This window comes from Schistocerca americana, chromosome 5 (genome assembly GCF_021461395.2).
Source record: "Schistocerca americana isolate TAMUIC-IGC-003095 chromosome 5, iqSchAmer2.1, whole genome shotgun sequence".
Lineage (NCBI taxonomy): Eukaryota > Metazoa > Arthropoda > Insecta > Orthoptera > Acrididae > Schistocerca > Schistocerca americana.
In genome coordinates this window covers 204,835,898-204,859,304 of record NC_060123.1, presented here as the reverse complement: position 1 = coordinate 204,859,304, position 23,407 = coordinate 204,835,898, and positions in this window count along the sequence as shown.

Genomic DNA, 23,407 nt, shown 5'->3' with positions numbered 1-23,407 from the left:
GCATAATAATCACCATAATGTACTACTTGTACAAACGCGACACAGTTACACTGTATATTAGACACTGACACAGCATACAGACGAACATAAGGGAAGCAGCTACGATGCAACGACAACCACTACGCCGTGTGGGAAATAGGTACTCAAAATAAAATCGCCCAAAACGCTAGTAAAACATCTAATACTAAAAATTAGATGGTCCACAAAGAAAAGAAAATCTAATCTCGTTCGAAGACGACGAAAAAGTAGATACTCCTGGGAAGATGGAAAAAAAAGGAATACACAGTGAATACACATTTCAGCAGAAAGGACATCCCAAAACGAAATTAATATCTCGTAAAAAAAGGACCAGCAGAGAAATTGAGAATAGTTCATTACTCCGAATAAATAGTTCCTCTGGAGGACACAGCACCAAAAGCGTCAACGAACACTGCCGAGCCACAGAAAACAGTGAATGATCAAAATACTTTCGCTTTTTTGAGCGTAATGTATGGTAGAACCTCTTAAAGCAGTCTTTGTATAACGTAAGAGTTAATGCTACGCTAAATACATAAATAAATGACAGCTTAATGGCTATATTCTAGAATAAAATTGTGAAATATCGCTTTGAGAGGAAGGAAAGCTGCACTGAAAGCTTTTTTAGACATTTTCAACAACAAGTTATCAGAAAAATAAATGTTTTCTGTCACAAATGACGGTGGAGTGACGAACACACGCGCAGCTTCAACTCTGCTCAAGTTTGCCAATTCAAACGACATGTGGCCGAGCGGTTGTAGGCGCTACAGTCTGGAACCGCGCGACCGCTGCGGTCGCAGGTTCGAATCCTGCCTCGGGCATGGATGTGTGTGATGTCCTTAGGTTAGTTAGGTTTAAGTAGTTCTAAGTTCTAGGGGACTGATGACCTCAGAAGTTAAGTCCCATAGTGCTCAAAGCCATTTTCAAACGACATGATAGTCAAACCAAGCAACTAGAATAACGCTGTTTTATCACCAGATGACGTGGCGAATGTTCTTGATTACCTCAGAGCCGAAATGCCCCAAGTCTGATTGGATGTGCTTCCTATCCTTACTCTCCTCCTCTTCAGTGGCCGCCATAGTCGCTTGACTTAGCTCCATGTAATTACTTCATATAGGATTCTGACGAAGATTGTGTGTTCCAGCCTCTACTGATAGTTTGGAAGAACTGCAAGGAAGGACAACTAATGCAGCCGCTGTAGCGACCGTGAGGTTTCAAGACGTGTGTGATTCTGAGTTTTACGTTGTATTGACGTTTTCCCTGTCGCAAACACTTCCATACTGAGCTTATATCATCTGAGTTAAAAATCTTGGAGGGATAGTCTACCCACTGATGCGTAGTTTTCCTCTGTCTTGTAGATTTCGTACAGTCGTTTTCTGAAACCCCGTGGGTGCTTACAAATAACTCTGTATAACTACGACCAATGAAGTTACATGATTGCCACAAATTCTCGCTACTTCAGCAGTTTCTTAGAGTGCTTGCCTATTCATAACATCAAAAGTTCTCAAATTTCTTCATTACTGCTATCCGCATCTGAAACACACCATCTTACGCTCTACATAAAACTCGACACAATGTTGCTTTTAAGGAAAACATAACCATGATTTCTCTCCCAATACTTAACATAGTCGACATTTCTCGCTGATAGTCACTGAAGCACATACTCATTTCTTCTTTTAGTTACGTTATACTCATTTCTTCTTTTAGTTACGTTAGATGTCCCCCATTTTTGCTTTTCTCACTTTGCTTTTCTTTCGTTACTTATTTCTTACATCTCCCCACGTTCCTCCTCGTCTCCCTTTCCTATGTGTCACATTGTGCTCCTCGCAAATAAATCTGATATATTTATGCTGCAACTGTTACTGGTTTACTCTTCGTCCTAATTCTAAATGTGAAGTTAAAAGACTTACTTTATCGTGTACTATAATGACTTTAATGACTAAGTACGAAGATCGCCTTCTTACATTTAAGAGGGAACACTATGTCTCTAAACTTCTACAGCCAAATTCGGAACAGTTTAAAACCCACCAAAATAGCAATATACACTCCTGGAAATTGAAATAAGAACACTGTGAATTCATTGTCCCAGGAAGGGGAAACTTTATTGACACATTCCTGGGGTCAGATACATCACATGATCACACTGACAGAACCACAGGCACATAGACACAGGCAACAGAGCATGCACAATGTCGGCACTAGTACAGTGTATATCCACCTTTCGCAGCAATGCAGGCTGCTATTCTCCCATGGATACGATCGTAGAGATGCTGGATGTAGTCCTGTGGAACGGCTTGCCATGCCATTTCCACCAGGCGCCTCAGTTGGACCAGCGTTCGTGCTGGACGTGCAGACCGCGTGAGACGACGCTTCATCCAGTCCCAAACATGCTCAATGGGGGACAGATCCGGAGATCTTGCTGGCCAGGGTAGTTGACTTACACCTTCTAGAGCACGTTGGGTGGCACGGGATACATGCGGACGTGCATTGTCCTGTTTGAACAGCAAGTTCCCTTGCCGGTCTAGGAATGGTAGAACGATGGGTTCGATGACGGTTTGGATGTACCGTGCACTATTCAGTGTCCCCTCGACGATCACCAGTGGTGTACGGCCAGTGTAGGGATCGCTCCCCACACCATGATGCCGGGTGTTGGCCCTGTGTGCCTCGGTCGTATGCAGTCCTGATTGTGGCGCTCACCTGCACGGCGCCAAACACGCATACGACCATCATTGGCACCAAGGCAGAAGCGACTCTCATCGCTGAAGACGACACGTCTCCGTCGCGACACCACTTTAGGCGGGCTACACGATGTTGGGGCGTGAGCGGAAGACGGCCTAACGGTGTGTGGGACCGTAGCCCAGCTTCATGGAGACGGTTGCGAATGGTCCTCGCCGATACCCCAGGAGCAACAGTGTCCCTAATTTGCTGGGAAGTGGCGGTGCGGTCCCCTACGGCACTGCGTAGGATCCTACGGTCTTGGCGTGCATCCGTGCGTCGCTGAGGTCCGGTCCCAGGTCGACGGGCACGTGCACCTTCCGCCGACCACTGGCGACAACATCGATGTACTGTGGAGACCTCACGCCCCACGTGTTGAGCAATTCGGTGGTACGTCCACCCGGCCTCCCGCATGCCCACTATACGCCCTCGCTCAAAGTCCGTCAACTGCACATACGGTTCACGTCCACGCTGTCGCGGCATGCTACCAGTGTTAAAGACTGCGATGGAGCCCTGTATGCCACGGCAAACTGGCTGACACTGACGGCGGCGGTGCACAAATGCTGCGCAGCTAGCGCCATTCGACGGCCAACACCGCGGTTCCTTGTGTGTCCGCTGTGCCGTGCGTGTGATCATTGCTTGTACAGCCCTCTCGCAGTGTCCGGAGCAAGTATGGTGGGTCTGACACACCGGTGTCAATGTGTTCTTTTTTCCATTTCCAGGAGTGTACTTCCAGCACAAGCCGTAGCTAGACCAGAAACTACAGACACCACCAGCGAAAAACTGAGCATGTAGGTCTCTAATGTGACCATTCTTGCTTAAGTAAATTTGTAAACCGCCTTGCCACTACTGAGCGTGAGACACCAGAGGTAATGGCAACAATACAGAACCTTGTAAGTCGTCTCGATACGGATCGATATCACACCAGTTACACAAACAAGTTCTAGAATAACGACGAGAACCGGGGCAAATAAGTTAATAAACTTCCTATGCCGAACTTGTGAAGAGTGGAAACTCGTTTATAGAATCAGCGTGAAACCAGAAACGTGATAAAAAGTTCCTACAGATTAATCCGTAAATCACCTGTAAAGGCAGCGCCGTTCATCACAATACCAAAAAAAGTCTATAGCCCAGAGTCCAGTACACTAAAAGAGCAACGTTTAACCGCAAAATAAGGCGTAGTAGCAGCACTGTATCAGGACCGAATCACACTCGTAAAACGGAAATGAAAATCTGTGGCACTTTTAAAACCAATAATAAATAGCTCTATGAAATGAATATGTTACAGCGTCATGGAAGATTGCCAAATCGATGCCCCTTCGCAAACGAGGAGAGGACCTCGCTATCAATAAAACCTCATTAGTTGTCCACTAACGCCCAGGAGAAATACTAGTGTGTGCTGTTAAGGAGAACGCGGGGCCACCACAAGGAAAATGACACTGACAAACTTGATCTATTTCATGTCAAATAAGAATTGCGTCCAAGTTGAACCACCAAACATAATCTATACCATTTCAATCGCAGTTATTCCATTTCTGGGACCATTTAATGAGGAAATTTTTTCGCCTACATCCTGTGGCTATGACCACCTCTTAAGCCGCCACTATGAGAACAGTTGTAGCCCCATCAGTTCCGAGAGTTCCAGTTGGCTCTCAGAGCTATAAGACCCACACTTGCCCCATAATGGTGGGGCACTTCTCTTCCTGTTGCTCCTGCACCATCTGCCTCGGGAGCACTGTCTGCCCAACCATCAGGGACACCAGTCCCCACTTCTCAGCCGGAGAAGCATAAGTCTTCCTCGGCTCCTCTCGCTAGGAATGGGTCGCTTGGGTCACTCGCTTCCCAGGTATCTGCTAGTGGGAAAGATGACACCTGCCAGTGGCTGAAGTGCCCAAAAGCAGCTGGTTGTAGGGCTTCGTGATCATCCTCAGTCCCGGGGACTGAATCAGTGAATCCCTCCCACCCAGAGAAACCCAAGGATCAGCAAGAGAAATCTAGAAAGAAGACTCCAAATTCAATGGAATTGTAGTGGCACCCACACCACCGCCGCTTACAAGCTCTGCATCTGAAGTGAAGATTCTGGCGACTGCTGAGGACCTAGATCTCGCCGGACCCTCCATCAAAATGGATATAGCCTGTTCAGGAAATAATTCGGTGGCAGCTGGTGACCCTGACGCGTAGACTACCTCATTAAATGTTTCATACCTTTCCAGTCTCACGATGACATCATCCTCCAGTGGAATTTCAGTGGTTTTTTTTTTCCACCACCTGGATGAGCTACAGCAACTGTTAAGCTTTACACCTGCTTTCAGCATTGCCCTCCAGGAAGCCTAGTTCCTGGCTATGCGGACACCTATCCTTCGTGGCTACGGGGGATATTACAAGAACCGTAGCGAATATAATAGTGTGTCAGGTGGAGTTTCCGTTTATGTCCTGAAATCAGTATGTGGTGAACCTGTGCCCCTTTAAACTCCCCTTGAAGCTGTGGCTGTCAGGATACAGACGACACAGGAAATAACAGTCTGCGAAGTATATCTCCCTCCAGATGGTGTGGTGCCCCTGAACGTATTGGCTGCACTGATTGACCAACTCCCTAAACCTTTCCTACTTTTGGGAGATTTTAAAGCCCACAACCCCTTCTGGGGTAGCACCATGCTTAGTGGCTGTGGCAGAGATGTCGAAAATTTACTATCCCAACTCGACCTCAGCCTCTTAAATACTGGGGCCGCCACACATTTCAGTGTGGCTCATGATAGTTGCTCATCATAGATTTATCAATTTGCAGCCCAGTACTCATCCCATCTACCCACTGGATAGCACATGACGACCTGTGTGGTAGTGACCACTTCCCCATATTCCTGTCACTGCCCCGGCATCAGGCCCACGTGCGGCTGCCCAGATGGGCTTTAAACGTGGCAGGCTAGGAAGCTTTCACCTTTGCTGTCACTGTTAAATCTCCCCCACATGGTAACATTGAAGTGGTGGTTGAGCAGGTAACTACAACGATCGTTTCTGCTGCCGAAAACACGATCCCTCGTTCTATAGGGTGCCCCCGGCGAAAGACAGTCCCTTGGTGGTCGCCGGAAGTCGCTGAGGCAATTAAGGAGCGTCGGCGAGCTCTACAGCGGCATAAGCGGCACCCTTCCCTGGAGCACCTCATAGCCTTTAAACGGCCGTGCCCGCGTTCGCCAGCTTATGAAACGACGGAAACAGGAGTGTTGGGAGAGATACGTCTCGACCATTGGGTGCCATACGTCACCTTCCCAAGATCAAACGAGTTTCTGGGTACCAGACCCCAACAGGTGCTCTCGGTGTTACAAAAGGTGTATTATCTACCGGCGCAAACGTGTTTGCCAAGCACGTTGCTGAGTACTAGTCTCGCGCCTCTGCGTTGGAGAATTACCCAGCCTTTCGCACTCTTAAACGGCGGATGGGAAGGAAAGTCCTCTCGTTCAGTACACGCCACAGTGAACCCTGTAATGCTCCATTTACAGAGTGCGAGCTCCTCGGTGCCCTTGCACATTGCCCCGACACAACTCCTGGGCCGGATGGGATCCACAGTCAGATGATTAAACATCTCTAGTCCTACTACAAGCGATATCTCCTCGTCATAGTCAACCAGATCTGGTGCGATGGCATCTTTCCGTCGCAGTGGCAGGAGAATACCATCATTCCGGTGCTCAAACTCGGTAAAAATCCGCTTGATGTGGATGGCTATCGGACCATCAGCCTCACCAACGTTCTCTGTAAGCTGCTGGAACGTATGGTGTGTCAGCGGTTGGTTTGGGTCCTGGAGTCACGTGGCCTTCTGGCTCCATGTCAGGGCGGCTTCCGCCACGGTCGCTCTACCACTGATAACATCTGGTTGCCATCTTTTTTGACTTCAGTAAAGTATATGACACGACCTGGCGACATCATATACTTACCACATTGTATCAGTGGGGTCTCCAGGGCCCGCTCCCGATTTTTATCCAAAACTTTGTAATTCTGTATTTTTTGGTGCCTCCCATAGTTCCTCCGTATTCAGGAGAATGGCGTTCCGCAGGGTTCTGTATTGAGTGTGTGTCTTTTTTTAATGGCTTTCAATGGCCTAGCAGCAGCAGTAGGGCCGTCGGTCTCCCCTTCTCTGTATGTGGATGACTTCTGCACTTCGTATTGCTCCTCCAATACTGTCGTTGCTGAGCGGCGCCTACAGGGAGCCATTCACAAGACACAGTGTTGAGCTCTGGTCCACGGCTTCCAGTTTTCTGCCGCAATGTCATGCACTTCTGTCGCCGTCGTAACGTTCATCCGGAACCTGAACTTTATCTTAATGACGATCTACTCACTGCGGTGGAGACGTATCAATTCTTAGGACTGGTTTTCGACTCCAGATTGACTTGGCTACCTCACGTTCGTCAGCTTAAGCGGGAGTGCTGGCAGCACCTCAGTGCTTTCCACTGCCCGTGCAACACCAACTGCGATGCAGATCGCTCTATGCTGCTGCAGCTCTACAGAGCCCTTGTTCAATCCCGCCTTGGTTTACGGTTTGGCGGCGCCCTCAGCGTTGCTTTTCCTCGCCCCAGTGCACCACTGTGGCGTTCGCCTAGCGACGGGAGCTTTTAGAACGAGCCCAGTGACTAGTGTCCTGGTGGAGGCTGGAGTCCCTCCATTGCGGATCCGACGTGCACAACTGCTCGCCAGCTATGTTGCACACATTCGTAGTTCTCCTGACCGTCCAAACCACCTTCTCCTTTCCCAACCCACGGCAGTTCATCTCCTGCATTAGCTGCCCAGGTCAGGGCACAAGACTGCAGTTCGCGTGCCACCCATTCTGTCCTAACTGGAGTCCTTCCCTTTACCACTTCTACTTGAGGTCGATTTACGTACACCTCCATGGTGTACACCTCAGCTAAAGCTTCGTCTGGGGCTTTTGCATAGCCCTAAGGACTAAATTAACCTCTCCGCTCACTGGTCTCACTTCCCTTCGATTTTTGACGTGTTCCGAGACTCTGAAGCTGTTTACACCGACGGCTCGATGGCTGATGGTAATGTAGGCTTCGCCTATGACCACAGTGTCCATACTGAACAGCATTCTTGCCCGTTGGCTGCAGTGTATTCACTGCAGAGCTTGTGGCCATATCTCGTGCGCTTCAGTACATCGGCTCCTGTTCTGGTGAGTCGTTTCTTCTCTGTTCTGACTCCCTAAGCAGCTTACAAGCTATTGCCCAATGCTACCCTCGCCATCCTTTGGTAGCGAATATCCAGGAGTCCATCTCTGCCCTGGAACGATCAAGTCGTTCAGCGGTGTTTGCACGAACCCCAGGACATGTCGGAATCGCAGGTAACGAACTTGCTGACAAGCTGGCCAAACAGGCTACGCGGAAACCGCTCCTGGAGAGGGGCATCTCTGAAACTGATCTGCATTCTGTCTTATGCCGCAAAGTTTTTCGGCTTTGGGAGACATAGTGGCATAACAGTATGCACAACAAACTGCCTGTCATTAAGGAGACTGTGAATGTGTGGACGTCTTCCCTGCAGGCTTCTGGCAGGGAATCAGTTGTCCTTCGTTGACTCTGAATTGGCCATACGTTACTCTCACATGGTTACCTCCTCCGTCACGAGTACCCACATCAGTGTCACTGTGGCTTCCAGATGGCAATCGTCCACCTCTTGCTGGACTGCCCACTTTTAGCCGCTCTGCGGCGAACTTTTAACTTTCCCAGCACCCTACCTTCGGTGTTGGACAACAACGTCTCAACAGCAGCTTTAGTTTTACGTTTTATTCGTGAGGGTGGGTTTTATCATTTGATCTGAGTTTTAGTTCATGTCCTTTATCCCTTTTTCTCCACCCTAGGGCTTTTAGGGTGGAGGTTTTGTGTGTTGAAGAGTGGCTGGCTTTTTTATTCTCATGGTCAACCAGCCATTGTAATCTGCTTTCATGTTTTTAATCTCCTCTCCGTTTCTTGCGTCTCTCTGTGGTTTTCTTGTCCTGTGTGGTCCATCATAGTGTTTGTTGTCCTTCTGTCGTTGTTCTGGTTCTTCCTTTCTCCTATTATTGTGCCGTACGTCTTATTTGTTTTCTTCTTTCACTTGGGTAATTGTTCCACTGGGAACTAGGTACCGATGACATCGCAGTTTCGTCCCTACCCATCTTTTAAAGCAAAAAAATCCATTGCTGGGGCCAATTCACACATTGAGAATGTTCATGGTAAATTGTAGCGAATCAAGTTTGCACAGACCCCAGAGCGCTTCGTTAAAATCAGAATGTTTTCTATAAGGACGTTTATTTATTAATTGACGAGAAATGGGCTAATATCACAACAGTTGTTATTCCAAAGGGGATGTCGTCTCGCCAATTTTCTTCACCCCATATGAGTAATTTTCCTACAATAGACAAGGTTATCGTAAGCCCCTCAGCTATGCAGAACATACAACCGTCCTAACTGTGGGATGCCGCATATATAAGTGGAATTCAGTTTCAAATACAGTATGTATTCATGGAGACAAATTCACTCAGTCCTACTGACACCAGTACGCTATTGTTTAAAGAGAAGAAATAGGTACACGACTGGATGTACTAGTACAGGAGATCTCGCGGTAGTCGACAACACATCTTTGAAAACAAAGCGAAATATTCTTGCTTTTGAGAGCAAACTTCAACGAACGGAAACAACCAAACCTAAAATTTATCAGGAATCTGCTACTGCATTTCGTTAGTAGCGAACTAAATACAGGTAGCAAAACAAAATTCTAAAACACCACAGAGCAGCTGGAGAAAAACCCACGCTTTGAGAGGGAAAAAACTGTGATGTCTAGGAGACCCTAGATGGCCAGACCTATGGAGAAAAAACTGGAACAATAAAGCCAACCGCAGACGGGGTAATCAGACTGTTAATCAAAATGGACGACGCTTGTAACTCTGTGAAACTACTGTAAAAACGCAAGCACAGGTGACCTCAACGATAGTCGGAAGTAGTTCATTAACAAAATGACGACTGAGCATAGAAAATTAGACTAGAACGTGAAGACCAATCAATGGGTGCAGGTCGCTCTGATTATGTTATGAAATCATCGACGATCACTGGAGAGAAAACAGAAACATGCCTAAGAATTTATTAATTTTTTTCAAAACCATACTATCAGTGTTTTTATACTTAGTGTATGTCCACAGAGTATAACTACTTTCAGCTACTCTCCATCTTGTACACAAACGTAAGTGGGTGGTGAACGACGGTGGGTGAAATAAGACAAGAAATCGTTCCTTGGGGGAGAGGATGAGACGTTGTTTCTGTTTTGAGATTCATGTAAAAGAGTTTCGAATAAACTGACCTGCCATCACCCGTGCGGACACGTCGATTGGATTAGAGCGGTTGTTTCGTAAATGCAGTTCACATGTTCGGCTAATTTTACAGTTGCGGAGGAGGCAGCAACCTAATAAAGTTTTCATAATTTCTTACAATTCATTGAATAAGAGAATCTTGCAAAGAAGCTGCTGAAACCCCAGCAGTTCGGTACACAAGGTCATGCTGAAAAGTAATGCCTACGAATATTTTGTTCTGTCAGTATCGGTTGAGGTGTTAGGATCATGCATGTTACTTGGTCGTCTGTCCCGCGTCGCTGACGCAAGCTCCAAACGTCTGCTGCTAAAGCGCTCTTGAGTTGTAACGTAACCATGTCAGTGCGTAAGAAACAGTAATAACCGCAAAAAAGTGCCCCCCCCCCCCCCCCCCATAGAAATCCGTAGAAGAATAAAAAGATGTTTACTGTGCCGATTGTGTGGACACCATTATTCATGCTTGTAATCAAGGAAACTGTGGTGCTAACGTCAGCGGGTGTAACAGAGCTTGGAGTGTTTCTAAAACTTAACACTTTCCAGCACTTTCGTAGTGATGAAGCGATGCAAGCAGAGATGAGGTTGTGACTCCGTCAACCAAGTGAAACATCCTACAGTGACGTTATCAACAAACTGGTCTCTGGTTGGGAGAACACTGTTCGTCGCCTGGATGACTGTTTTGAGAAATAAATATGTAGACATGAAGAATACAGTCGCAGAATGTTAATAAAGTTTGTTTTATGTAAAAACTTTTTAAGTTTTCACATAAATTCGGAGGCATGACCTACCAGCGCACCCTCGTGTAAATGAATGTTTTTCTTCAAACGATGTTTATAAACGTCCACTTAAAATTTGATGTATTATTATTTCTTAATGATTAATACTTGTAATTGTTTTTAGAAATAAATGGCTTAATCTGTAAATGTTTTATTTTGATTCGTTACTTTAATGCAAACTCTCAGTAATTCAATCATACCACCACAAATCTCAGGCACTGTTTTTGCTTAAGAACATGTTTTGGACATGGGGAAAAGTGGGTGCTCACTCTATTTACTCTTTACGTGATAAATGTTATGTTGGAAATACGGTAATGAACTTTGAAAAAACGTTAACGGTGTGTTCCTCTGTTTGGAATACCAGTGCCTTGGGTTATCGTCTTCTATTCAGAAACACAAGTTTGTCGACCAACACATATGCCTTAAAGGTTTCTTGTTTTTTAGTTTACTTTGAAAATGAATATACATGTAGCTGCCACACGTGCAGTATTTATGGCATTCTGGAGACCACTCTGCAATCATTTCAAGATGAAGCAGTGCTCCACAAGCACGTGGATCCCACATGCACCAACGAACGAATGTGTCGCACATGAACAGGTCCGTTTATCCGATACTTGACCTTACATCATAGTTGCAACGGTCAATTCGGAGTCCATTTTCGTTCTTGTGTAAAACACAGCCAAAGCGTTGTCAAAAAGAATCCTCGAAGTCTTCTTCTTAATGTACTAAAAGTGTGCTAAGGCTTTTGATTGTTTCACTATCGATGAACTTTGAACATGACCGAGGAAGCTGACGAATGGCAAGTGTCAGGATCAGTATTCACTGAAGTCGCCACAAGATACTTTCTAATTTTCGTTCGGCTTTGCTAGCGTCCCGCTGACGGTTATCTCCAACTCGACGCTACACTGAGTACTTGCAACAAAGACCTCAGACCGTAGTTGTTCTTACGAAGCACGCGAACTCGCCAAAAAATTCGTTGGTAGTACACTATGTGATCAAAAGTATGCGGACGCCTGGCTGAAAATTACTTAAAAGTTCGAGGAGCCCACCATCGGTAATGCTGGAATTCAATGTGGTGTTGGCCCACCTTTTGCCTCGATGACAGCTTCCACTTTTGCAGGCATACGTTCAGTCAGGTGCTGGAAGGTTTCTTGGGGAATGGGAGCCCATTCTTCACAGAGCGCTGCACTCAGGAGAGATACCGATGTCGGTCGGTGACGCCTGCACGGCGCCGTTCCAAAACATCCCAGAGGTGTTCTATAGGTTTCAGGTTAGTCCATTATAGGGATGTTATTGCCGTATAACCACTCCGCCACAGGCCGTGCATTATGAATTGGCGCACGATCGTGTTGAAAGATGCAGTCGCCATTCCCGAATTGCTCTTAAACAGTGGGAAGCAAGAAGGTGCTTAAAACGTCAATGTAGGCCTGTGCTGTGAGAGTGTCACGCAAAACAACAAGGGGTGCGAGCCCCTTCCATTAAAAACACGACCACACTATAACACCAGCGCCTCCGAATTTCACTGTTGCCACTACACATGCTGGCAGATGACGTTCACCAGGCATTCGCCATACCCACACCGTGCCATCGGATCGCCACGTTGTGTACAGTGATTCGTCACTCCACACTACTTCTTCCCACTGTTCAATCGTCCAATGTTTACGCTCCTTACTCCAATGAGGCGTCGTTTGGCATTTGCCGGCGTGATGTGTGGCTTATGAGCAGCTGTTCGACCATGAAATCCAAGTTTTCTCACCTCTCGCCTAACTGTCATAGTACTTGCAGTGGATCCTGATGCAGTTCAGTGTGTGGGTCTGGATAGACGTCTGCATATTACATGTTATGACCGCCTTCAACTGTCGGCGGTCTGTCAGTCAATAGACGAGGTCGGCCTGTACGCTTTTGTGCTGTACGTGTCCCTTCACGTTTCCACTCCGCTATCGCAGTGGAAACAGTAGACCTAGTGGTGTTTAGGAGTGTGGAAATCCCGCGTACTAGACGTATGGCACAAGTGACACCCCATCACCTGACCACGTTCCAAGTCCGTGAGTTCCGCGGAGCGCCTATTCCGCTCTCTCACGATGTCGAAAGACTACTGAGGCCGTTGATATTGAGTACCTGGCAGTAGGTAGCAGCACAATGCACCTAATATGAAAAGCATATGTTTTTGGGGGTGTCTAGGTAGTTTTGATACACTAAGCCACTGCCCAAATGTTCCTTTGAAATAGACTAATAATGACAGGGAAGTTAACTGACGAACATCATATAGCCATCTAAGGCTTTCACTACAAAATGGACAAACATGTCGCATTTCCAGTCGGGTTGCCTCGCATAAGACGTGTAGGCTGCGTTTAATGAGAGATGGTAGAAAATAAGTTTATCAAATAGGAGACATCAAATCTAGCAATGCTTAGAAGAAGGTAAATTCATGCAGAAGAGAAGGCCCCATACGGTCCATTTGTTTGAACTACACAGTATTAAAGCAGTTTCAGTTGTTCTGTATGACGGAAATCTTTAAATCTGCGTTTATAAAGACGTAATATTTTTTTCTGGATGAGGTAAGGAAGACGAAATCAGATGTAAAAGATGTCTAAAAATATTGTTTCGAACACCCTCAGTAATATCATGATGCTCTGGCAAGGACAGGTGAGTTTTAATTGGACTCGTTTTGTCATGGTGCCGGCTTCGAATTAGACTCCCTGTGGTGCATGACTTCTTACTGGCTGTTCTTATTGTTAGTTTTGAAGGACTTTGCACTGTTTGTGATGTTACCGTTACTCGGTATCAAGTAACTGTAAAAAGGAAAAAGTCTTGCCCCAAGACGATGGTAGACTTCATGTGATGCGGCTTGATGAATTGTGCATTTTTAAGGTGCTAAGATACTGTCTTATTAACGACATTTTTGGGTGTAAGAAGTTTCAGGCTGTGTCTTGTTGTGAAGACCAGAGATATACATGACAGTGAGCGACGCCTGTAGGTGTTTACGAATAACGGCATTCCACCAGAATAATCGTGTTGCTTGGATGAATCAAATGAGTTCGTGGGGTTTTTGTAGCTAACATGTCAGTGGTGACGGCCACAATAGGAAAACCAGGGTTTCTTTTCAGGCTTTACTTTCCGTGGCTGAGATAGCTCTCTTGCCTTGTGTAGAGTACTTGTCAGCCAGCTTGCGTTCATTGGACTCAAGAATAATTGTACCTCCTAGGTAGCTATGCTGCACTCGCCTCCGCCAAAGTAGAAGTCGTATGTGTTGGCGAAACTGCTGCTGGAGTTGGACAGAATGACGACAGCACACAGGAATCATCTTTAGTCAATGCACCGATACTAAATTTCGTTTTCCTCCTGTAGTGGAAGACCCTTAACAGGTGTTGGGAGCTGCCAGTACGCCTGCGTTCGTTGCATTATGTCGATCTCTTATTATGGTTGACTGTTGCGACCAAATTGTAGGCGCACGCTTCGTTGGTGTGTCTGCGACAAAAAGGTACGAGGGCTATCTAGAGCTGTAGTATTTAGCATGAGCAAAAGTCAGATAGATACGATAGTGGATGAAGGGCTGAGTTTATAATCATAGAAATGAAGACATTAAAAATGAATTTTGCTTCGAATTAAAGATCAATTCCATGAAAGTTAAATCTGTTCGCAAAACGTACATTACCTACAAATGAAAGAGCACAGCATAGATTTTCATGTCTACCTTTACAGTGTCCTCACTGCAAGGTACGTCTGTTATGTATGTATGTATGTATGTATGTATGTAGAACACGAGGGCAACCATAAAATTTGGATTACCGTAATGTTGATGTTGTTTAACGGTTAAGGTGGCCATATCGTGGTTTCAACCCGATCCAATGTTAACACTGAAAGGAAATGTAAGTGATACGATCTATGAAACTGTTTTACATGACCATATTCATTCAGTGACGCAGGAATTGGTGTCCAGTGGGAATTTACCGCCGAGATAATGTTCCAACTCATACTCTGCAAACGCCCAGCTTGATTTAAAACAAATAATAAAAATAATTAGTGACACACGACACTTTTCCAGTATTTCCGAAGAAATCGAAATGTTTTCATAAAAAATGTATATGCATTCTTCCGAGAGGTATTTCTAGCGATGCCATATTTGCGCTTGACCCTATCTGCGTACTACCCATTTGTATGTCCTTCTGAAATACAGTGTGTTACAAAAGTACGAATATTCCGTCTTTTGAAAGGTGGTAGCGTTAACCAAAGAAAGAAAGTAAGTCTGCTGAACATGGGCTCTAAAATCCATATCTATAAGTTCAATGAGCATTTGATCATCTTTGCTATCGCTAAACATCTCTTCTACTGCAAGCTCTTTGCTATTACGAACAACCTACAGAGTAAACAGATTAGAACACATTCGTCCGTTATTGTCTATGGATACAGAGCATGCAGTAAATAACTCTTAGTTTTGTAACTGTAAATCGTATTCATAGTTCTGGATAAGTGCAGCGCGAACGTTAGTTTTAATGAAGACAGTTTCTGTTTTGATGCGTTCGTGAAATGCTTTTTCAGACTAGTTTTGTCTTTGCACTTGCCAGCAAGTTCCCCCGACCTTAATCCCTTATATTTTTGGTTGTGGGGAGATTTGAAATCTTTGGTGTACGGTAGTCCCGTACCTTTAACTGGGGGTGTGGGGTGTTCACAGCACCCCAGATGTAAAAGTTTACTGGGATTTAGTGAAGCACGTTGGTCACACTGTTGAGCGCCTTTTTAGCTTTGTTCAAAGGGATGCACATTGTTGCGGAACTATTGTTCGTGTTTTTAAAACTACTCAACACTGTACACAACAAGTTTGAAATGCTCCCTAATCGTGCGACTTTCTGTGTTGAGCAGTGGACATCATGATGTCACATGAGGGAGAGCAAAAACGTCTTAAAAGTTTTTAATGAAGAGGAAGACTGTGAGATTCCATAGATTGAAAATTTGGATGACAGTGAAGTACAACAGTGCGAATACAGCGATCATGCAACTGCAAGTGATCAATCTGATGACGATGCTAGTGAAGATCCGGCGTCCCCCTTTCCAACAACACTGGATAGGTTTATGCTTGGTAGGGATAAAGTAACTAAATGAATGACTACACCGAAGCCTAATAATATCATAACAAGGAAGCAAAATATAGTAACTCAGGTTCCTGGTACCAAACTAATTGCTAAAGACTGCAATACTGCTGCAGAATGCTTTGATGTAAAATGAGCAAATAATTCGCTCAATAGTATAGTGCACCAACCTTTATATTGATCGCATTGACGCCTTCTACAAGAACAAAAATAGATGCTGGAAAACAGATGTAGTAGAAATACGATCTTTCATTGGACTACTTATAATTGCTGGTTGTTTTACAGCAGCTAAAATGAATTTACAGGATCTGTCTTCTTCACAGGGACTACGAGTAGAAATATTTCACGCTACTACGTCACTGGACAGATTTTTGTTCCTTACGAGGTGTTTGTGATTTGATAATATTCATGATACGGGGCGACGTAAGGAATTGGATAAAATGGCAGCAATACGGGAAGTATTCACCTTCAACGAAAACTGCAGAAATGGATACAGCCTTGGAAGTTATACCAGAATTGATGAACAACTGGTTCCCTTTAGAAGTAAATGCCCCTTTTTGGTGCATATTCCTAGCAGACCTGCTAAACACGGAATGAAAATACAGACATTATGTGATGGAAGGGCTTGGTATACCTTTCAAATGTAAGTGTATACGGGAAAACAGCCTGAAGGGCCTTACCATGTTTGTAATTCAGGCAAAGATGTCATTTTGAGACTTACTGAGGGGATTCAAGGAACTGGACGAAATATAACAACAGATAACTGGTACACTAGTATCTTGCTTGCTGAAGAATTACTGAAAAAGCGGGTAACACTTGCTGGCACAATGATAAAAAAATGTCTCAGCTTCCTACTGAATTGACTGTCATAAAAGTGAGAGAAACTGCAAGTACATATTTTGCTTACAAAGCAGACATCACTTGCCTTTCATACGTACCTAAAAAGGTAAAAATGTTGTTCTGCTGTCAACAATGCATCCAAATTCCAAGTGTATTGACACAACAGGTGACAGAAAGAAACCTGAGATCATTACCTTCTACAACCTTACAAAAGGCAGAGTTGACACTATTGCTTGCAACATACACCGTAGGAAGAACAACAAAACTGTGGGCATTAGCGGTGTTCTTTCGGATGGTAGATATTGGTTGCATTAATGCTCAACTTATAATGAACAGCAACATCCCCAGTTTTGCTGTGGAAAGAAGGCAATTTATAAGACAGGTGGGGCAGGAGATTGTCCATCCTCAGGTTTTAAAAAGAGCTTCAAACTCGGCTCTGCCAAGATCCAACCGGCCGAAGGCAGCTAAGATCTCAAATACGGAAGAGTTTATTTCAGCAGTTCAGAGTAATAAACGCACATCAGGAAGATGCACAGTTTGTCCAAGAAATACCTCTTTGCAAGTGTAACTAGTTTGTGTGTTTATATTACATGAAAAACATCTGCAGTAAATATATCAATTCAGACTCTTCTGCCAGTGATGATGAAAATGTTCAGTGCTGAAATGTGATTTTTCTCTAGACTTTTGACATGAATGATTGTTTTAAGTTGTATTAATATGTCTGTTGTTCGTCTGTTAATATCTCTCTATAATTTTAAAATGGTCAAATCTTTTTTTTATTAATATCTCTCTATAATTTTAAAATGGTTAAAGCTTTTTTTGTTTGATTAATCTGAAAAATAGTATGTATACGAACATTTGAAACAATTTCACGCATGTTTTTGATTTATCAGTTACGGATAATTATTCGAGTACCTTAGTGATTAAAATTGTACTAAAATGAATTAATAAAAGACTAGATGCAATGTTTATTATTTATTTATTTATTTTCGTTACAGCCATCTATGGGCTACGTTTACACAACTTCCCTCACTTTCTAAAGTTTCCTTCCTTCCTCTTTCGCCAGTACTCCTTCATACGTTGGTTCACTCGTGCACGCTCTTCTGCTGAGAATACTCTGTTCTTCTTTGTTTTCTCCTCGAAGAAATCCCTCACCTTCGCAACCTATTTCCTAAAGATCTGCCTGTTCACAATTTCTTCTGCCGCGATCCCTGTGCACTTCTTTCACCCATGGAACTTGGGTCTTCTTGTGCCCCTGGAAGAGAAGAATCTTGTTGGCGATCCTCTCTGATTCCATTCTTTTAATATTTCCATAGAAATACAGCCTTCTTTTCTTCATTGTGGTGGTGATATTTTCAAATCGTTGATGAAGTTCTTGATTTGATCTTAGGCGGAACGTAAATTCATTGGATATTTTTCCGGGCCCAAGAATCTTTCCGAGGAATTTCCTTTCTATCTTTTCCAAGTCTGAAAGTCCGTTCCTGGCTATTGTATCAGATGCATGTAAACATTCAGGTTTGACGACTGTGCTGTAGTGTTGGAATTTGGACTGGTATTTTCATTTTTCTTGCTCGTTCTTCAATTGCTGCAATGTTTATCGTATAATAAATAATTTAAGAAAAAAATCGAAACCTCAGTATAGTATTTATGTAGGGTTCTGTGAACACCCCACGTCCCTAGTTATGAATACGCACCTCCCCAGTTACAGGTTAATGATGCACAAACAGTGCAGGAACACGTCATTAGTATCTACCAACACATCGGTGACCAAACTTGAGTTTTTGAAAGAGTGCGTGATTCCGTAAGACGTGCCGAATCGGGCTGTATGGACATTGTAATGAGTATGTCCTTAACGATAGAGCACAAGTGAAGGTCGTACGTAATAGCAAGCAAATTATTGGGTTCGTGCATAAGTTCGTTGGCGTTTTTCCATAAGTTTAATAAACACAACAGATACATATAACAGAGACTTTAGTCATCAATAATATATTTTCCTTTACTATTTACAAAAGTTCTCCAGCGCTGAGCTAACTTTTCGATTCCGTGACTGTAGAAATCACGTGGGTTTTGAGGCGAAGAACTCGTTGAGACCATGTTCGGAGCGCATTTTCATCCGAAAAGAAGTTCGAAAGAGAGCGGAAAAAGTGAAAATCTGAGGGCGCAGAATCAGATGAATCAGGAGGGCGCGGAATGACTGCCCCACTCAACTCCTATATAGTGTTTCCTGTCAGCAGAGCAGAATGCAGGTGGGTGTTATCGTGGACTAGCTTCACTCCGTGCTGTCTTCCTGATGATGATTGTTCTTGGATTACGTCTGCAAGACGTCTTAGTTGTTGACAATAAACGTCAGCAGTGATGGTTACACCTCGGGGATGCAACTCCTCGTACACTACACTGTCACTATTCCACGAGATACATATCATCTCTTGAGGGTGCGCGCAGGTCTTTGTAAAGGGTGTTGCTGCTGTGTTTGGGCTCAACCATTCCTTTCTTTTCCTGCTTTTTGACCCTTCCCCTCTGCTTGCAAATGTCGGCCGATGGTGGAACGATCACAGTTCATCACGTGTGCCAGTTCTCGAGTACACTGATGTGGATCATTGTGGATTAAAGCGTTTAAACGATCTTCATCAAACCCTGAAGGTCTTCCTGAATGTGGAGTCACTCATATCAAAACGATCCTAGTTAAAACGAGAAACCCGTGCTGGCCTATGGCATCATTCCTATACACGGCGAAAATGTTTCTGGCTGCATCTGCTGCTGTCATCCCTGTATTGAACTCAAATAGAAGATTACGTCCAATTTCTCCACTGGGCACTCCATTTTATAGCGTCCACAGCTCCACTCTACCTCCGAATGACAGTATTTAAACTCAGATAGCGACAGTGGACTACAAATAAAAAGTTAGTCGGTAGAGAAACCCATAACAACCGAAATACCAACATGCGAAACAAAAACGCTACGAACTTATGCACAAACCTGTGATGTTTCACAATAACTCAGTGTTCAGCCATGTTCTATGTATTCCGAAGGTCTTTCGTAATAGCAAAGAGCTTGTAGTAGAAGAGCTGTGTTTGACAGTAGGAAAGATGAGCAAATGCTCTTGGTTCTTAAGGAATGAATTTTTGAGCATATGTTTATATTGGGTCTCTCTGATTTTTGTGGTCCATAATACAGCCTCTCGGAATGTGGGATACTTTTTTCAGCACTTTCAATTTTATCCCATTGACCACTAATCAATAGTTGATGAGAATTTGAAGTTCATGGGAAATGTGGCCGTACAGCACCTTAGGCGGGTTTTCGTATCATTTAATACAAACGAAATACGAAAATATTTGAGAATTTATTGAGTCCTTGGTACGCTTGTGGATATGGCACGTATCGGCAATCATAGACTTTCTAGAATGTCGAATCAAAACACCATTCAGCGGTCTGAATTTCCATTTGTTTTAGTTGAGCAAGCAGTTTCGGCGCTACATTACGCCATCTTTCATGCCCCCTGACCGACGTGTAGGATGATCATTTACCAAAGTTGCTGCCGGCTATTTTCTAATTTTCGTTCGACTTTGCTAAAATGTCACCCACAGTAATCTCAGTCTCGATGGGACATTGAGTACAACATATATATCTGGTCGTAGTTGTTCTTATGAGGCACGCGGACTCAACAAAAATTTCGGTTGAAGTATATTTGACTGCAAGGGACGTGTTCAGCGGAAGCTGTTGCACAGGTGTTTCTCTGAAATACACTCTACATCTACATCCGTACTCCGTAAGCCACCTGACGGTGTGTGGCGGAGGGTACCTTGAGTACCTCTAAGTTCTCCCTTCTATTCCAGTCTCGTATTGTACGTGAAAAGAAGGATTGTCGGTATGCCTCTGTGTGGGCTCTAATCTCTCTGATTTTATCCTCATGGTCTCTGCGCGAGATATACGTAGGAGGGAGAAATATACTGCTTGACTCTTCGGTGAAGGTATGTTCTCGAAACTTCAAAAGCCCGTACCGAGCTACTGAGCGTCTCTCCTGCAGAGTCTTCCACTGGAGTTTATCTATCATCTCCGTAACACTTTCGCGATTACTAAATGATCCTGTAACGAAGCGCGCTGCTCTCCGTTGGATCTTCTCTATCTCTTCTATCAACCCTATCTGGTATGGATCCCATATTGCTGAGCAGTATTCAACCAGCGGGCGAACAAGCGTACTGTAACCTACTTCCTTTGTTTTCGGATTGCACTTCCTTAGGATTCTTCCAATGAATCTGTCTGGCATCTGCTTTACCGACAATCAACTTTATATGATCATTCCATTTTAAATCACTCCTAATGCGTACTACCAGATAATTTATGGCATTAACTGCTTCCAGTTGCTGACCTATATTGTAGCTAAATGATAAGGGCTCTTTCTTTCTACGTATTCGCAGCACATTACACTTGTCTACATTGAGATTCAATTGCCGTCCCCTGCACCATGCGTCAATTCGCTGCAGATCCTCCTGCATTTCGGTACAATTTTCCATTGTTACAATCTCTCGATATACCACAGCATCATCCGCAGAAAGCCCCAGTGAACTTCCGATGTTATCCACAAGAACATTTATGTATCTTGTGAATAGCAACGGTCCTACGACACTCCCCTGCGGCACACCTGAAGTCACTCTTACTTCGGAAGACTTGTCTCCATTGAGAATGACATGCTGCGTTCTGTTATCTAGGAACTCTTCAATCCAATCACGCAATTGGCCTGATAGTCCATATGCTCTTACTTTGCTCATTAAACGACTGTGGGGAACTGTATCGAACGCCTTGCGGAAGTCAAGAAACACGGCATCTATCTGTGAATCCGTGTCTATGGCCCTCTGAGTCTCGTGGACGAATAGCGCGAGCTGGGTTTAAGAGACCGTCTTTTTCGAAACCCATGCTGATTCCTACAGAGTAGGATGACAGTGAAGATAATTGCCAAACACCATACAGACGCGTATGGATTTCACTACAAAATATGTCGCATGTCCAGTAAGGGATTGCTTCGCATAAGACATTTAGGGTGCGTTTAATGAGATAGACTAGACAAAGCTTAGAGGTGGGAGAGATTGGAGCTAAGAATCCTCCTAGACGTCGGTCAGGGGGCCTAGAGATGGCGTAATGTTGCTCCGAAACTAGTTACTCAAACATAATAACAATTGGAAATTTAGGCGGCTGATAGATGTTTTGATCCGACATTCTATACTGAAAAGCCGAGGTCCTGCAAGCATCTGTATAAAGATGGACATACAGATACTCGTAGACTTTCTGATTACTGTCCAGCCGAGCGCGTTCCTTCTGAAGGGCTCTAGCCACGGCGGCGCGAGCAGCCGGTGCTGCGGGTGGCCGTCGACGGCGGCGTGCGCCTCCTCAGCCGGCGGTTTATCTGCCCTCCGTTGACGGCGGCTGGCCTGCGTGCGTATTGATCGCCAGCGTGGCGCAGGCGCGGCGCCGGCGGCGGGTCCGCGGAGCGCACGTCGCGCTCTGCCGGGAGTGCCGGAGCGGCTTTCTTGTCGGCCGGCGGCCATGGCGACGCTCTCCTCAGACAGGCACCGAGAGGTAAGCGCGCCGTCGTGTCCACAGGTGTGCGCCGCGCCACGCCACACCGCCTCTCGCTCTGCCGTCGCTGCTCCGCCGGGGCAGGAAAACGTGTCCGGGCTGGCTGGGGAACTGAGTGACTCGTCTCGACCGCAACTCAGAGAAGAGACTGTCGTTTTCTCGCAAGCGGGGGGTCTGAAACACCACCGCTGTCGACTTGGATTTTACGCCGAACCTGACCACTTCATGTGGTAGGGAAATGGCCCGTCGTACCATTTCGAGTCTTACCTTCCGAGGCTATTCTGCTGTATCGGGAATGGTACTCTGCAGCGTACCGTGTCGCTGTCAGATTGCTAAGCGGTGTTGTCGCTACTGGCCTCGTCTGCCGATGTATATGGGCGACAAGCCACTCTCTTCCACGGTGCGTCATGATGTCCGAACTGCAACTCTGCATTATCGCGTTGTTGTCGTATGTCGCCAGACTTAAAATCTGCGTCGCGAACGTTGGTGTAGCCCAGATACAACCGTCGCTGATAAGAGGCTGCCAGTTTCGGTACGGTGCCTTCTCACGGGAATGGTGATGGTGGTGGTTGCGGAACTACACATCAGAGAGGGGAAATTTTTCCGGAGATGAAATGGACTCGGTGAGGCGCGACGAGAGGAGCGCTGGAGCGCGCTGGCGGCCTCGGCGGTGCCGGGGGGCCTAGCGTTGCCGCTGGCGGCCTTCCCAACGCGGCCGCTATTGCGCGCCCACGGACACACCACCACACGTCGATACGTCCCGCGCGCGCCGCGCCGAGACGAGCCAAGTGCGCCTCGTGCGCCCTTCTTTCTCACGACTCGGCGGCATCAAACATCCTCTTAGGCCAGATTTGCAAGGTGCACCTGCTGTGTTGTGGGGCGGTCGGTATGGTTGAAAATGAACACACTTCGTACGCAGCGATCGCAGTGCAGACTCTTTCATTGCTGCGAGCTGACCGGTTTCAACAGTCTTGGGCTGCCATCATCTGATCGTATGGAACTTAGTATAAAATTAATATGTTACATTACATGAAGTCAAAGCACAAAAGGCACTCCCACGTATACATGTGTTGAGAAAAACACCGTTG